The 18,725-nt window shown below is 37.6% G+C and overlaps 1 pseudogene; it reads left to right on the top strand.

Annotated features, from left to right (window-relative positions):
- Nucleotides 1-2,021: 2,021 nt before the first annotated feature.
- LOC148206130 (uncharacterized) lies at nucleotides 2,022-18,715 on the top strand (annotated as a pseudogene).
- The last annotated feature ends 10 nt before the right edge of the window (nucleotides 18,716-18,725 follow it).

The following is an 18,725-nucleotide window of genomic DNA, read 5'->3' as shown; positions in this document are numbered from 1 at the left end:
CTCTTTGTGCCAAGCTGCTGGACCGCTTCTGGATGTAGAATGGATGAGCTGCCTCACGTGCTGGAGCGTTGCTGGATGCTTCAAGTTAATTTGTCCGTGGGCCCCTTGTGTAGAGTGCTGCTGCCCTGGACGTGTGTGTGGAGTGTGCTGGGCCGTGTTGCAGCTGTTGCGTGTCCAGGCCGTGCACCACTTCTCCCCAGGACGTCACCAAGCAGCTTCAATTCCCTTCACGTGTTGCTTTCTTCCCTTGATGGACTAGGCCGTGATGTCCAGCCTTTTCCAGTGCTCTAGCGCCACTCTTTTAAAAACCCAAGAATTCCTTTGTCCATTGTGGGCCGTGGCTTCACTCTCTGATGATTGCTAAAATAAATTTTCCATGGGCCCAAGCCATGTGTAACCTGCTGCTGGTTCCGTGTGTCCATCATACAATTTTCAATTGGAAATTCAATATTTTGCTGACTTCTTTCCTTGTGCAAAGTGAAAATAAATTTTCATTTTTGTTTCTCATTTTAGTTTAAATTGAAATTGATGAGAAATTTCTCTTTCAGTCCCAAAATATTATCCAACAATTTCCCTACAATTAATAATGCAAATAATTAGTCTCAGATAATTCAAATTAATTAAAATACGAATTTCTGATCAAATTGAGCACAATTAGGAAAAATGGGAAAATACTGGACATTTAAGCACAATTCCCCGATTAATTCTAGCACAATAAACTAAGTGAAGTGAACAAAATATGGACTCATCACTCGGACCTACTACCGAAACAGTTTGGAATGAGTATAAAATAATTTTGTGTTCTGTTAAAACACTTCGATAAAATCATTAATTCTTCAAAATATAATCTCATTTGCTATGAATAAATCATATAAGTCTTCTTATAAAAACTATGGTAACTAAATTATAATGAATTAACAATTCAGGTTTATTAGACTTTTTAAATCCAGCATGATGCAAAAACTTTTACAATATTTACAAAGTTAAACCCCTTTAATATTATTTTAGAGTAATTCGTATAAAAACTATCAATCTTGCAATGATAATATATGATTACAGGCTCTAGTTCAATCTTTCCAACCATGGTTGGTTGTTACAATCTGAGTGTCTTTTGTTTAGGAAAAAAATATTTTATTTTACTTCATTTTAAGATGAATCAAGATGAAAACAAAACGGAAAAAATATTAATAGATCACATAATTCATATAATGTAAATAATTCACTACAAAAATAATATATTTTAAGAGGGTTATTTTCTCGGGGTTTTGAAAACCCCAATAATTTCTTGTTGTTTATAACTAAAATCGCCGTTATGTTTTTTTCTTTATTAACTTTTGATTTTTTTCTACTGTTGATAATAATCCTTCCTAACATTTTTTTATTCATTTTCTACAAAACCCTAGTTTCCTCCCGTGCCTCTTCATTTTCTATTAACTCATTCCCGCTTCTCACCTCTGTGTTCTCATTTTCCCTCAATCATATCATTTTCCTCCTCTGTTTGTTCATCTTCAAAGATGGTGTGGAGCGCTTGGGGCTTGATCACAATCAATATAGTTCAACTTGGAAACAAATCTGTTAAGAAGAGAAACAAGGATGCCCCGTCGCAGAGAATCTGATAGAGTTATACCTAATCCGCGGCATGATGGCCTCCGTCCATGGGTGTGGCGGCAGCGGCGTTTACTTTGTGACAACGATGTTTCAGCGTCTTCACGACCAGTTTTCGGTGGCTTACGCGTGGTGTTTTCATGACGCAAGAATCTCGTTTTCCAGCGTCTTAGCAGTGATAAAGATTTGGATGGAATTCGTGATTGATTTAGGGTTTGAATTCATGTTCTGATTTTAGGGATTTGAATGGGGTTTTCTTCTAGTGTCTTGCGATTTTGGGTTTGGCCATGGAGAAGAAGAAATTTCAGGGATGGAGAGTTATTTTAGTGTGATTGAGTGCTTGTATGTGGTACGATTTGCTTGTCCCCTGTGTTAATGTTCTTTTGGGTATAATTGTATGTTTGGGGGAATGTGCTATGCACTGTTTTCACGAGTCCGAAAATGGAATTTTGATGTCACTTATTGGTGAAACCAGCAATGCACAAAAGAATGTGTTCGATTTGGGAGCATTTGTTGGTGACCTAGCTTTGGAAGAGGATCCAAGCAGGTTTTCTTCGCTTTCTACCATGTTTAGTTTCAATTCATACACTTTGAAGCCTGAAACTTTGGAATCAAAATTGGATTACTAATTGATTCATGTGTTTCGTTAACTTGACTTTGCAGCGATGATATATCGGTTGAAGAACTAGAGCAGGAGCTGGAAGAGTGATGACAAATTTATGAACACCGAAAAACGGCGCCAAAAACTTGTTTAACAATTGGCAAGTGTGACCGAATCGTATCAAGTAATAAAACTAGGTAAGACCAAGTATCGTTTTCCCAAAGGACTCACGGCCTAGTTAGCTATATGATTTGTTGATTATTTAAGACTTGTTAACAATTGATTGTAGGGTTTAAATGCAAAAGACAATAATTAAACATGTATGCATGAATTTGAACAATGGAAAAGAGGAATACAAACACTTTAATGAATTAGATGGATGAATATGCTGTTGGGGTTATCAATTTCATCTTATCCACTCTTATATACTTTAGGAATTCATCATTCTTTTCATCAATTGCTAATGTCACTCTCTAAATCACCTTGCAAGAAGGCCTATCCTTAATTATGAGTTCATACAATTCCTAGCATTCCTAATAATTAATTCTGAAGCACAGAAGCTTAAAGGCAACCAATATGCTATTGGGAGAAAATCCCCGGATCTAGATTTCCCCGTACGTTCCCATATCGACAAAAACAATAATCATGGCATTGAATGAGTTAAACAATGCAAGCTTTAAGCAAAGAGGAAAAATCCTAACTAATGATGAAAGAAAGCATAAATCTTAAAATAAGATGTTAAAACAAATTCCATATATGAGAGTTTCACAAGACTACATTGATTCCCCAACAACAATACAAGGTTTAGTTCACCATATTCATGGTGAAACTAGATGAACAATAATGAATGAAAGAAAGATAGAACCCTAGAAGGATGAGCAGGTAGCCTCAGCGTCCAAGATCTTCCTCAAAGGGGTGGAAAAGTGAGTGTCTGCTTCGTCTCAGCCAAAGATACAAACCCTAGGACGTCCTAAAGTTTCTATACTATTCTAAAATACACAGAAAATTAGGCCCAAGCCCAAAATAGTGCCGCTTAGCGGTAAACTACCGCTCAACGGTAAGTGCGTGAGTTGATTCTTCCCCCTCAGCGGCATTTTCACCCCTCAGCGGATCCAACGTGAGTTCCTGAGTGCCGCTCAGCGGTAAACTGCCGCTGAGCGGTAGTTGCGACTTCTCCTTTTGCACTTTTTTATGTCTTTTCTGATTCCATCTCTATCCTTCTTCACTTCTTTCACCAAATTCACCTTAAAACCTGCATAAAACACTGAAATCAAGCATAAACCTGTCCAGCTCTCCTATTTCTAAAAATATGACCAAAAGCATGATTTCAAGCTCGTTTCAAGTGTTAAAGGTTGCTTTTAGTATCAATTTTAAGCATGAAAATAACAGGTTTTCAACTGTTATCAAAGAGTGTAACAACTTTATAAAAGGATGTACTGCTTCGGTTCTTCTCAGACCCGAGGCACAAAGCCTCTGCCACCTCTGCCCTGTACCACTTTTTGAAGACCTTTTGAAGCTTCAATTCATTTTGTCCAAGAGTTACAACCTCGGTTGCTTTAGAAACGGTGTCATTGGCAATTTCGGCTTCGGGTTATCTTCTGACCGAGGCATATACTGTTGTATGGCTTCGGTTGTTTTTGAAAACCGAGGTAGTATCGTTTATTAAGTTCATGCTCACGTTTCATTTTTCTCGCGCTACTGGTTCGTTCTTCTTCTTCTTCTTTCTCTGCGCATGAAATAAGCTTCGTTGCTTCTGCTTCTTTGCTGCTTCCTCGCGTTGTTCCTTCGTCTGTGCCGCCACCACTGTTGCTTCGTCGTCGTCGTGAGTCGTTCGTTTTATCTGTGCCGCCTCTATTGTCGCCGCTGATGGACAAATTTATGATCACCAAAATATGATGTCACAAACTTGTTTTACAATCGGCAAGTATGACCGAATCGTTCAAGTAATAAACTTGGTAAGACCAAGTATCGTTCTTCCCAAAGGACTCACGGCCTAGTTTAGTTGTGTGATTTGTTGATTAGATAAGACTTAAGGATGAAATATTTGGATTTTTATATGCAAAAGACGAAAATAAACATGTATGCATGAGGTTTTGATCGATGACAAAAGCAAGAGATAAACACTTTCAATGAAATATATGTATGAATATGTTGTTGGGGGTCAATTTCATCTTATCCACTCTCATATATTTTAGGAATTCAACATTCAAATCATCATTGTTAATGCCACTCTCTAAAGTACCTTTCAAGAAGGCTTCTCCCTAATTACGAGTTCATACAATTCCTAGCATTCCTAATAATTAGTTCATAAGTGCAGGAGCTTAACGACAACCAATATAATATTGGGAGAGATTCCCCGGATCTAGACTTCCCCGTACGTGCCCGTATCGACAAAACCAATAATCATGCATCGAATGAGTTAAATAACGCAAGCATTAAGCAAAGAGGAAAAACCCTAACTAATGATGAAAGAAAGCATAGGTCTTAATAAAAGATGTAAAAAACAAATTCCATATGAGAGTTTCAAAAGATTACATTGATTCCCCAACAAACATACAAAGTTTAGTTCACCATATTCATGGTGAACCTAGATGAATAACAATGAAAGAATGAAAGATAAAACCCTAAAAAGGTGAAGAGGAAGCCTGAGCATCCAAGATCCTCCTTCAAATGGGTGGAAGGGAGAGTGTTTGCTTCGTTTCTGCCAAGGATCCTAACCCTAGGAAACCCTAAAGCTTATATATTATTCGTAAATTACAGAAAATTAGGTCCAAGCCCATAAAAGTGCCGCTCAGCGGTAAAGTACCGCTCAGCGGTAAGTGCGTGAGTCATTTCTTCCCCTCAGCGGCCATTTTGCCCCTCAACGGACCTCCCGTGACTTCCTGAGTGCCGCTCAGCAGTAAACTGCCGCTGAGCGGTGACTTCGGCTTCTCCTTTTTCACTTTTTGATGTCTTTTCTGATTTCATCTCTCTCCTTCTTCACTTCTTTCACTAAATTCACCTTAAAACCTGCACAAAAAACACTGAAATCAAGCATAAACCTGTCCAGCTCTCTTATTTATGAAAATATGAAGAAAAGCATGATTTCAAGCTAGTTTCTAAGTGTAAAGGTTGCTTTTTGTGTCAATTTTAAGCATGAAAATAACAGTTTTTCAAGTGTTATCACAACCCCAAACTTAGAACTTAGCTTATCCTCAAGCAAACAAGATGTAACTCAATCTTCAACCAATTCATATGATGGTTCACTCATTCAAAAATCCTCTTTTTAGATAAGTAAAAACTTCAATCAAACTTATGACCAAGAGTTCAATCAAGATGTGCACATGCTTTAGTGTTTCACAAAGTCAGTTAATACCCAACAAATGCTCTTTTTCATGAATGACCAATCAATTAAGCATGGATGTTCATGTGCTAATGGAATATTTCCTCACTAGGTAAAGTGTTTCACTCAACACACAAGTGTCTAAAAGGTAATCACTCATTCACTTTACTATCACAATGTCACATGAATTAACTTTGCCTTTCATTTTACCACAATCAAAAACATTTACAAGCATGCATCATCACAAGGACTTTTCAATGGCTTATAATGTGGCTGGGCTAACAAGAAAATTGGTTTTTCTGGATCACAAAATCCTTGAGTTAAGAGAATCATAACAACACAATTTCTTATTTTTCCCAACTTGCCTTTGCATTTGCATTGAGCTTTGTTTCTTTTTCTTTTCTTTTCTTTTTCTTTTTCTTTGCATATTCTTACTTTTTCAGCTCTTAGCTCAATGCTTTTCCTTTTTCATGTTTTCCCAACAACCCCAAACTTGAACATTTAACAATACTACACAAGATCTTCTACTTAACTCAACGTAAAGATTTTCAATCAAGGGTTTTTTCAATTTATGTTCAAGGCTAAGGGTTCAAAGGATAGAACACAAAGTGTTTTCTTTTAGTGGGCTAACTTTATGAATTTGGCCAATAAAAAAGGGTTCCAACAAACAGCCTTGATCATATGATGCAAAACAAGCAATTGATTCAATCATAGAAAACCTAGGTAAAGTCATTCATGCTTTCAAAGTAATAGCATTTAACAATAACAACTCTGGAGCCCAAAACCTCACATATAAGCTCATTCACATTTGACATACACATCCTGCTTAATCTCACAATCACAATCATGATATCCTGCATTTGTTCACAAAGCTTGTGAATCACCTGTATAAGCATTTTAATGTGCACATCATCTCAACATCAATCAATCAATAAGCATCATTCAGCATTACTTATCACACAATCACAGTTAATAGCAAACCATCATAACAAACCAGGTGTTCAATAGAGTACATCAAACCCTAATCTAAAAACAAAAACAAATAAGTTCAGAAAACTTAAACCACAAAAGCATAATCATATGATAGCATTTATCAGTAAATGCTATCTCAACTCCTCATCAGTCTGAGCTGTCTTCTGTATCTTCCTCTTCTTCCTCATCTTCATCATCTTCAAATGCATCATCATCATCAGCTTCATCTTCTTCCATCTCTCTAACTGAAGCTTCAGCTGCTCCAGCTCCTCCTCCATGCACTAGTTCCTCTGGCCAAGCTACCACATTATGGAATTCATCCATAGTCCACCTGTGGGCTGGAGGTGTATCATACATCCCCACAATCATCTCAGCAGTGGCCACCTGCCCTCTGTGAATGGACTGCAACTGAGCACCTATAAGAGACATATACATGTCCCTCATCTGGAATGGTTCTGCTTCATGTGTCTCAGCAGATGTCTGGCTCTGTGCTGGTCCCCTCTCTCTACGAGCACGGCGTGGTGGAACTGGCTAAGCTGTTTCCTCACCTCCACAATACTGTCTGTAATAAGCCTCATCAATAGCTTTTCTTGGCCTCTCAAATGGTGGAGCAGAAGTGTCTACCCCAGCTATCTTGCAAAGGTGAGTGATCAAAGAGGGATGTCCTAGTGGTGCTTTGTTGTTTGAGGTATTGGCGCACACACTAATCTCATCAGCTATCACATGCCCAATATTAACATTCAAGTTTCTGATAGCACAGTAGATGAATAGCCCAAATAATTCTCAGTTGGATAATCACCAATCTTCTTTGCATTGGTGTAAAATTCCTTTACCACAGCTATGTTGGCAGGTGCAGGATAGGTGGCTAGCTTTCCCCAGTCATTCCCTAACACTTGTTCTCCAAATTGAGGAGCAAAGTTAGGTATCATTCCAACCTTCCTCTCCATCAGAAGTCTCCTGTCCTGAACCACCCTAAAGTGCTTCTCATGTTTCCTAGAGAGGAACCTGCTAGAGTGGGGTTGCTCTGGTTCCTTTTCCTTTCTCTTGGTTGCCATGGTTTTCAATCTCTTTCTTGAAGAGGATGCCATTCCTAACTTCAAACACAAATACAAAACCACAGAACATGATGTTAATCATTAGTAAAACATAGAACACAATTCCTTTCGAAGCTAAACCACCGTTGAGGGCCAGAATTTCCCCTCAGCGCCACCAGTGCCACATTCCAGATCACAAAAAATCAGAAAAGCCAAATCTGGCAGAGTACCGCTCAGCGGCAGTTTACCCCTCAGCGGTAACTTTGCAGATTTTTGAAAATCTTGTTTTAAAGCTGTCCTAACTCCACCCAAATGCAATTTTCAGTTTTCCAGTTCATAATCATGCAGTTTAATCGATTCAAACATCAAATATATCATCAAATCATGCATAGAAATCAAAACCCCTAAATATTCATGCTTTGACAACCACATTCAAATTCAAGAACCCTAGAATGAACAAAATGCATTTTACTTACTTGGGTGGAGATACTAGATGCAATGAGAATGTTTCCAATCTAAGATACTCTCTTCCAACACCAAACTTGAATGGAACACTAGTGAGCAAGTGAGTGGAAGAGAAATTTTCAAGAGGAAAGAATGAAAAGATGTGGAAAACCTTGGAAAAGGTATGTGGGAGTGTTTGTGCAGAGAAGAGCCTGGAAAGAAAACCTAAAACGCAGCTTGGGGTATAAAAATACCCTACTGGGCTCGGGTCCCGCTAAGGGGAACTAAAGCCCATCTGCGAGAGTACCGCTCAACGGTAAATTACCGCTCAGCGGCACTTTCGTGATGTGTTCTTCTCCTTCTTTTCTTAATCTACGTGCCTCCCATACATGCCCCTCACTGGTTCCCTGCAATTCAATGTTTAAAATGCTTATGCAAACCCTAACTAAAATAAACAAACAGAAATATTCAATCAACTGGGTTGCCTCCCAGGTAGCGCTTGTTTAACGTCACGAGCCTGACCCAAAATCCACCAACACCCATCAGTAGGTGCAAAATTTTCTTACCAACACCCATCAGTAGGTGTTACAAACATAGTATCCTTCAGTAGATACTTAAGGACCTAGCATCCATTCTTCAGTAGATGCTATCTCCAACAAAATAGTTACAAAAATAGAGTCCACAAATTAAAAATTACACAGCCAAATCAAAAGTTTTTAAATCCACTGGGTTGCCTCCCAACAAGCGCTCTTTTAACGTCATTAGCTTGACCCAATAAAGTTTAAGTTCCATCTTCTTTATAGTTGATGTTGTCATTCCACCAACTCCTCAGCTGTTTCCTGTGAACTGTTTTGGTCCTTCTAGAATATGGAGACTATATCTCTATCATCTCCTTCTCTTTAAAGCCCTTCACAACCCACAACTTGTTCTTGATTCTTACAGGTGTGCCAAGTTGGAGTCTTCTTTTCTCCCAGTCACTAGGAATTTCTCCTTCTCTTCCAATATTTTCTTCCTTGGGTACCTGAAACAACAAACAATGGTTACCTGCAACCTTGAGATTTTCATCTTTACGGCTAGTCATGGGTGCATCTTGAAATGCAGCTTTATAACTAGCTTCTTCCTCCTGTGCTTGCGTCTCATCTTTGAAGACGTCTACCACCACTCTCTCCTCTCTGTCCTGGAGCACTACTATACCTTCATTTACATCAATGATAGCTTTGGTCATTTTCATAAACGGTCTTCCAAGTATGATAGGTATGTTCTCTGTCTCCATCTTCATCACCACAAAGTCTGCCAAGAACTGAAGTTTGCCAACACAAACTATAATGTCCTCTGCAATCCCACATGGCTCCTTTGAAGATCCATCGGCCATTACTAGATTAACCTTTACAGGTTTCACTTTAACATTGCCTATTTGCTCCAGTAAAGAGCAAGGTACCAAGTTAACACTTGAACCTAAATCAAGGAGAGCTTTCTTCACCTTTTTCTTCCCTATGGTACAAGGGATAGAAAAACTACCTGCATCTGTTGCTTTAGGAGGGAATGACTCTTTTTTAACAATTATACACTCCTTTGCTTCATCATCTCTACGTCTTTTCTTTGTAGAGATGTTTTCATCAGATTTTGTGTAAACTGCGATTTGTTGTAGAATCTGTTCCCAAGGTGCTTCATTATCCACCATTCTGAATAATTCTGTGAAGTCCAGTTGTTTCCCTTGATGGATTGGAAAAGGAAAAGTACTTTTGCTCTCTATTTCTCTTCTCTCTTCTGTATCTAACTCAACTTTCTCATCATCAACACTCTTTACCACCTTGCATTCTTCTCTGGGGTTAACCTCAGTATTAGCCCCAAAATTTCTATTTGGCCTTTCTTCCAATTGCTTGGTAATCTGACCCATTTGAATCTCCAAGTTCTTTATAGCAGCTTCAGTGCTCTTTTGAGAAGATTCAGTTTTCTGTATGAATTGCTGAAGAGTTTCTTCCAACCTTGTTGATCTTTCATTAAGCATAGATAACTGTTGCCAGAAGGTAGGTTGCTGCTGCTGCTTATTATATTGACTAGCTTGCCCAGTTTGTCCTTGACCAATGCTTGGGTGTGGTTTCCACCCTTGATTGTAATTCCCTTGACGGTATGGAAATTGATTGGCCATGAAATTAACGTCCTCTACAGCTTCAACTGGAAAGGCACATTGACCATTGATATGGTCACCTCCACACAATTCGCACAACTGGGTTTGTACCTGTGCAGCAGTTTTCAACTCTTTGGGTAATTGTGCAAGAGTTTTAGTCAGAGTCTCCAGCTGTTGAGTTAGAATTTTGTTTTGAGCTAGCAAGGCATCATGTGTCTGTAATTGGAGAACCCCTTTTTGTTGCATAGGAGCTCCTCTCTCACTGTGCAGCTCATTATCACTAGTAGCCATGTTTTCTATAATCTCTGTTGCTTCCTCTGGAGTTTTCCATTTAATATTGCCTCCTGCTGAGGCATCCAGCATCATCTTGGTTTGTGAACCAAGCCCTCCAAGGAAAGTTAAGACTACTTCCTGTTCTTCAAAGCCATGCGTGGGTGTTTTTCTTAGCAGACTTTTGTATCTATCCCATGCATGCCCCAGTGATTCTTCCATGCCCTGCTTAAATGAAGATATCTCTTGCTTGCCTTTTGTCACCTTTGATTGTGGAAAGTACTTGTTTAAAAACTTTGTTACCACTGCTTCCCACTCTGTAAGACTTCCTTCTGGGAAAGAATTCAACCAAAGTTTAGCATTGCCTCCCAATGAGAAAGGAAACAAACTAAGTTTGATTGCTTCATTTGGCACCCCATTAATCTTGACTGTGTTGCAAATCTCATTGAAGGTAGTGAGGTGCTCATATGGGCTTTCATGAGATAACCTATTAAATTGGTTGCTTTTCACCAGTTGGATCAGTGCTGGTTTGACCTCCATCTTAGCTGCATTGACTCTAGGTCTAGCTATACTGTTAAAGTGCTGAGGTCCAACTATATTGGTGTAGTCAGCAAGAGTTCTTCTGATATTATTGTTCTCCATATTTTCTGTGCTATGAACAGAACCTTGTGGTGATGGTTGTAACAGAGTTTCCGGAGGAGGGAAAAGTTCTCTAGATGTTCGGATTCTTCTCCTCCGTCTACTCTCGTCTAGACCTTCAAGAAGAGGTTCTGTTGTTTTCTTGCTCCTTGTTCGAATTGCCTCGTGCATACACAAGAAAACAAAACCCTAGAAAAAAAATTTGTTAGCACAAAAAGATATAGGAAAAGATATAGATTCAGAAGATAAAAGATTCAGAGGATAAGATAAAATAAAATAAAATAAAATCTAATCTAATAAAAACCGAAAAAATAAAAACAGAAAATAAAAACAGAAATTCAAAATTAAAGTCAAAGATAATCAATAATCACACAAATTAACCAGTTAAACCACGAGTCCCCGGCAACGGCGCCAAAAACTTGATGGACAAATTTATGATCACCAAAATATGATGTCACAAACTTGTTTTACAATCGGCAAGTATGACCGAATCGTTCAAGTAATAAACTTGGTAAGACCAAGTATCGTTCTTCCCAAAGGACTCACGGCCTAGTTTAGTTGTGTGATTTGTTGATTAGATAAGACTTAAGGATGAAATATTTGGATTTTTATATGCAAAAGACGAAAATAAACATGTATGCATGAGGTTTTGATCGATGACAAAAGCAAGAGATAAACACTTTCAATGAAATATATGTATGAATATGTTGTTGGGGGTCAATTTCATCTTATCCACTCTCATATATTTTAGGAATTCAACATTCAAATCATCATTGTTAATGCCACTCTCTAAAGTACCTTTCAAGAAGGCTTCTCCCTAATTACGAGTTCATACAATTCCTAGCATTCCTAATAATTAGTTCATAAGTGCAGGAGCTTAACGACAACCAATATAATATTGGGAGAGATTCCCCGGATCTAGACTTCCCCGTACGTGCCCGTATCGACAAAACCAATAATCATGCATCGAATGAGTTAAATAACGCAAGCATTAAGCAAAGAGGAAAAACCCTAACTAATGATGAAAGAAAGCATAGGTCTTAATAAAAGATGTAAAAAACAAATTCCATATGAGAGCTTCAAAAGATTACATTGATTCCCCAACAAACATACAAAGTTTAGTTCACCATATTCATGGTGAACCTAGATGAATAACAATGAAAGAATGAAAGATAAAACCCTAAAAAGGTGAAGAGGAAGCCTGAGCATCCAAGATCCTCCTTCAAATCGGTGGAAGAGAGAGTGTTTGCTTCGTTTCTGCCAAGGATCCTAACCCTAGGAAACCCTAAAGCTTATATATTATTCGTAAATTACAGAAAATTAGGTCCAAGCCCATAAAAGTGCCGCTCAGCGGTAAAGTACCGCTCAGCGGTAAGTGCGTGAGTCGTTTCTTCCCCTCAGCGGCCATTTTGCCCCTCAACGGACCTCCCGTGACTTCCTGAGTGCCGCTCAGCGGTAAACTGCCGCTGAGCGGTGACTTCGGCTTCTCCTTTTTCACTTTTTGATGTCTTTTCTGATTTCATCTCTCTCCTTCTTCACTTCTTTCACTAAATTCACCTTAAAACCTGCACAAAAAACACTGAAATCAAGCATAAACCTGTCCAGCTCTCTTATTTATGAAAATATGAAGAAAAGCATGATTTCAAGCTAGTTTCTAAGTGTAAAGGTTGCTTTTTGTGTCAATTTTAAGCATGAAAATAACAGTTTTTCAACTGTTATCAACCGCTTCGCTGCCTTCATTTTTGGTGCTGCCTTGGTCGTTGTCGTCGTAGCCGTTGCTGCCCGCGCCCTTACTGTGCATCACGGTAAGTTTTTGAAATGTCTTTAGAAGAATAAGGTTGTGGATGATACTAAGTTTTGTTTAGTTATGAAACACTTGTGAGTTGGGGTTGTCTGAAAGGGTGTTGTAATGTTATCACATGAAGGGCATTGAATTGAATATTATAAGGTTCAGGTGTTTAAGAAAGTTAGGGTTTGGGTCCCCACCGTTATGTGTTGATGTTGATGAATTATTGTTTATGATGTTTGCGTGATTGACGTTGAAATGTATATATAATTTATATATTGGTTTTAGCTTTGAGAGAGATCGTTGTGAATCTTACTAGCTCCGAGAGAGAGTGAGAGTGAGAGCTTTTTGTAGGCTTGTAGTCTTCCACTTAAAAAGCATAATTAATCATAATCCTAATACTTATGCCAATATTTATCATACCAAATTTTAAATTATAAAGTATAGCCTTCTTCAATTCTAAAGTTTTCGTCACAACTCCTAATGTGACCCACCCTGTCCCCTCCTTCCAATATGCCTTCTATTTTTAAACCATTCCCTCTAAATTAGTCAAATTTTCAACAAAAAAATATTTCTTATTTTCAACAAGAAGGAGAGCTCCAAAAGAGCTGCCAAATATGAAAAGAACTCCTCCAAGACCCTTGAGAGCAATAGCCCCAACAATTAAAATTTTTGTCTGCTCAGGACATCAATCATATCAGAGAAATTCTACCATACAAGATAATATAATATACATTCGAGATATAAAGTCCAATTTTTATGTAAACTAAGGTGATATATATACACAACAACTTTAATACTTTTCTTCCTAATTATACCATTCATGGCCAACACATACTGATAAATCTTGTCTATTGAGAACCCTAAATTTTGTATGGGCAAGCACCAATAAGCCTGAAGGATAAAGGTACAATCCTTGTTCAACATAAATTGCAAGTTCTATGAGACAATATTAAATAGATATTTATTATAGTATTTAATTAATCTCCAGTTACTTTCAAATGAAGACATAATGATCAGACATAATTTTCTAGAAAAGATACACGTGATAGAGAAAGAAGAGAAACTAACATCAATATGTGGGAGTTGAAAGCCAACTTGAGAATGCACGCGATGTGGGAGTTGTTTGCTTCAATATATTGTTTGGTAGAATATATTACATGTTGCATATGTAATTATTAATTTGCTTGAATATATTGTTGTTGTTGACAATTAGCCTTAGTTTCCCGTTTGAGATTCAATACAAAAATTATTTACTATCTCCAGATTTTTTGAACAAACGTACTTTTTACAAATGAACAGAAGAGATGGTAATAATAATTTACAAGTATTGAATCTTGAATTGTCCAGTTGGACAGTTTAAGAAGAGTAATAACTTTTTCATAGTTTATTATAACATATCAATTTTAATATACATGTCTTAAATTTCATGAAAAATTGTCGTTGTGTTTTGTATTGATCTTCGGGTGCATATTTGATTGTGATTTATAATCACTTTCATTTCGTGTAACCTGAAGACCAATGCGAAATGCTGGCAAAATTTCGTGAAATTTAAGATATGTTGTTTAAAATTAATATGTTTAATGAACTAAAAAAATGAATTTTCTTGAATGGGATAGGGTCACTTCTTGAATGGGATAGGGTCACACCTTGAATATAAACACGATCAAAGTGATCATTCAAGATTCTTGAAATTGTGTAAATAATTTCAGTAAACATGCATACGGATCGAGGGTGGATTAATTTACCACGCATGAGCATTGAGTATGAGAGAGGGGTAGAAGAATTTATAGAGTTTGTGCAACGTAATGCGAGTACAAGTGGTGATGGTGAAGTCAAATTCAAATGTCCCTGTGTGAACTGTTTGAATGGGAGGAAGTTGAACGCAGCTAATATTAGGGAACATCTTATCTGTGATGGTTTCATACGAAGTTATACAACATGGATATGGCACGGCGAATTAACAGACTTTCCAACTGTCTCTCCAACTGAAAATGTATATGATTCCACAATGGATATGGAAGATGAAGCAGAAGAAGACAACTTAGAGGACATGATCCGTGATGTTGGCGTAGAAGCTTTTGCCCAAGCGCATGTGTATGAAACGATGTCCACTGATGCGAAGACTCCTTTGTATGCTGGTTCAACTAAGTTCACACGGTTGTCAATGGTGTTAAGGCTCATGAGTTTAAAGGTGACCAATGGATGGATTGATAAGAGTTTTACAGAATTGTTGTCGTTGTTGAATGAAATGCTGCCAGATGGAAATACATTACCCAACTCGTAATTATGATGCAAAAAAAATTCTTTGTCCGATGGGTATGGAGTATAAACGAATACATGCATGTCCGAATGATTGCATATTATATAGGAATGAGAATGAAGTTTTGATAAAGTGTCCAAAATGTGGGTTATCACGATACAAGTTAAAAAACAACGGTCAAGATAGTGGTCACATAGAAAAGAGTGGTTCTGCTTTGAAAGTAGTTTGGTACCTTCCACTCGTGGCCAAACTTAAGCGTTTGTTCGCGAATCCCAAAGACGCTAAAAACCTAAGATGACATGCAGATGAAAGAACAACTGTTGGGCTGCTTCGTCATCCAGCTGATTCAAAGCAATGAAAAAATATTGATCAAGAATTCCCCCAATTTGGTGAAGAATGTAGAAATCTTAGGTTTGGCTTAGCTATTGATGGAATGAACCCATTTGGTAATTTAAGTACCAATCACAGTTGTTGGCCTGTTGTTATACTGATAATTTACAACTTATCTCCTGGATTGTGAATGAAAAGAAAGTACATGACGTTGTCAATGTTGATATCTGGTCCAAAGTAGCCTGGAAATGACATCGATGTTTATCTCAGGCCACTTGTTGAAGACTTGAAGTTGTTGTGGGTCGATGGGGTTGAAATATTTGATACCTTTGCTTCAGAAACTTTCATGATGCATGCCATGTTATTTTGCACCATTAATGACTTCCCAGCTTACGGTAATTTGTCGGGGTACAGTGTGAAGGGTCATAAAGCATGTCCGATATGTGAAGAAAACACTACAGCTCATCAATTAAAACACGGAAGGAAGACAGTGTATATGCGTCATCGGCGATTTTTACAATCTAATCATCCATATCGAAGGTTAAAGAAAGCATTCAATGGAGAACAAGAGAAAGACAATGCACCCATTCCACTTACTGGACTTGAAGTTCTTGAAAAAGTTAATAGAGTACATCATGTATTTGGGAAAACGTCGAAGAAGTCTTCTGTAACGACCCCTTGGAAGAAGAAATCAATATTCTTTGATCTTCCATATTGGTCAAAGTTAGATGTTAGACATTGCATAGATGTCATGCATGTAGAGAAAAATATTTGTGATAGCTTGATTGGTACACTACTAAATATCCAGGGAAAAACAAAAATTAGGCAGACCATAACTCGATTGTGCTCATTTTTCTCGTCAATTTGTAGTAAAGTCATCGATCCTACAAATTTAGATGAACTTCAAAGCGAAATTATCATCATCTTGTGTCAGCTAGAAATGTTTTTCCCTTCATCCTTTTTTGACATCATGGTGCATTTACTTGTACATTTGGTCAGAGAAATAAAGTTGTGTGGACTAGTATACTTAAGATGGATGTACCTTTTTGAGCGTTATATGAAGATTTTGAAAGGATACGTCAAAAATCAATATTGTCCAGAAGGTTTGATGATTGAAAGATATATTACTAAAGAAAGTATTGAGTTTTTCTCTTATTATATGACTAAAGCAAATCCGATAGGAGTCCCTTGGACATCATGGTTGAATAGATATTCTACAAGTAAAAACATCCGAGGTGTGAATGTGGTGACGAAAAGTCGTGAATAATTGATACAAGCACATCTGTACATATTAAAGAACACAGATGAAGTGATCCCATTTTTGGAAGCACATAAAGCCGTTGTAAAGGAAAACTATTCACGATAGAGAAATGGCAGTTGATGGAGCATAACAGAACATTCTTGTCCTGGTTCAAATCTGAAGTTTCGAAAGAATCACGATCCTTTGAGACTTTGTTGTGGCTAGTAAATGGTTTGAAGTTTGATGTTGTATGTTGTACAGGCTTCGAAATTAATAATTGCACATTCTATACAAAGACTTTGGATGATAAAAGCACAGTACAAAATAGTGGCATCAGTCTAGAAGTTGAGTCGCTACAATTTTCCACATCCAAAGATCAAAATCCTGTAATTGGATCCATGAGATATTATGGTAGAATTGAAGAGATATGGGAGGTTGATTACACTAAGTTTTTTGTTGCACTCTTCGAATGTAAGTGGGTCGACAATAAGAGTGGTGTCAAAATAGATGAATCTAGTATGACACTTGTTGATTTTCGAAAGGTTGGTTATGGAGACGAACCGTTCATCATGGCTTATCAAGCAAGTCAGGTTTTTATGTCAAAGATCCTGCGTCTGACCATTGGTATGTTGCTCTCCAAGGAAAAAGACAAATTAAAGATAAAGAAGAGAATCTAAGTAATCTTCATATTACTGACAACCATCCATTTAAAACGACAATAAATTTGAATGACGACCCTCTGATTGATGATATACAAGCAATACGGGAAGATCACAATGAGGGAATATATATATGACCAATCCATATGATTATGTATGAATTTCATGTTTTTGTAAATATTTATGGCTTTTGTTAAATAATATGTTATTTTATAAGTGTTTTATTTATATTTCATCTTATTTATTGTGACAGATATGTGGCTGAGTCACCTCATTTGTCAGGGGATGAAGTCCCCACCACATCTAGAAGGACGAGAGGAGCGACGAGGTTACGATAGCTTATACTTAGAAGAAATGCAGGTGAGAGGACACCTGTCATTATTGACGTGGTCACTGAAGTTGCATCTGGCCCAAATGCAGATGTATTTAGCTCTTACCTTGGAGTATTAGCACGTGATCGTATCTCTATACTTACTCCATCCTTTGATTATGTATCTGAGGTTGATCGGAATCTCATCTGCCAAGATCTATTGGTAAGTTAAGCAAAATTCCTCCAAATTCTAGATTCATTATATTGATAAATTTGTATTGATATAAGGTTATTACTTTCTTTGTTGTAGATGACATTTGATATGCCAAACGTCGAGAGCTTAAGGAATAGGTGTTTATCTGCAATTGCAGAAAGATTTCGAGGGTTTAAGACAAAATTGATGTCCAGATATATATTTGGACCAAAAAGTAATGAAACTTCATGTTCAAAATATTCAGTAATTGACGAAGAAACATGGCGTCAGTTTGTATAACTTCGTTCATCCGAGGCGTGGCAGGTAAGTGTAGTAAAATCATTCAATTCATCATTCATAATTCTTTTTTATGACAATTGTTTCATTCTGTCATAGGAAAAAAGGTCAAAAGCACAGCGAATAAGTGCTCAGAATAAAAATTCACACCTACTGTCTCGTGGTGGATATAGGAAGCTTGAGGAAAAAATAATGAAGCAGAAGTCAGATAATAGACTTCCACTTTCTGAGGGTGGTGACCCTCCTCCTCCTCCTTCACCACCATCTCGGCACGAGAAGTGGAAGTTAGCCCGTATAAGACCATCGGGCTCCTACACTTCCGACTCTGCCAGAGAGATATCTGAAAGAATTGTAAGATGTCATTTCTCATATTTTTACATTATTTTTGTTATATATATATTACATAGATCTTTCAAATGATTTTGAAGTTTTGTTATGTGATAGGACTCCTTGGTTGAGCAGAGGTCCCAAGGTCAATTCACACAAGAAGGTCGTCAAGATATTCTTGCCACAGCTATTGGACGACTTGAGCACCCAGGACGGGTGCGTGCTGCTGGGAATGGCATAGGCATACGACAGTTCTTTGGGTCTTCCTCGCATCCATATTCATACGAAAAGATGAAGGAGGACAT

This window comes from Vigna umbellata, chromosome 1 (assembly GCF_029865625.1).
Source record: "Vigna umbellata cultivar VRB3 chromosome 1, Vumbellata_1.0, whole genome shotgun sequence".
Lineage (NCBI taxonomy): Eukaryota > Viridiplantae > Streptophyta > Magnoliopsida > Fabales > Fabaceae > Vigna > Vigna umbellata.
Note: the sequence above shows the minus strand (reverse complement) of the source record. Positions and strands in the feature narration are given on the sequence as shown.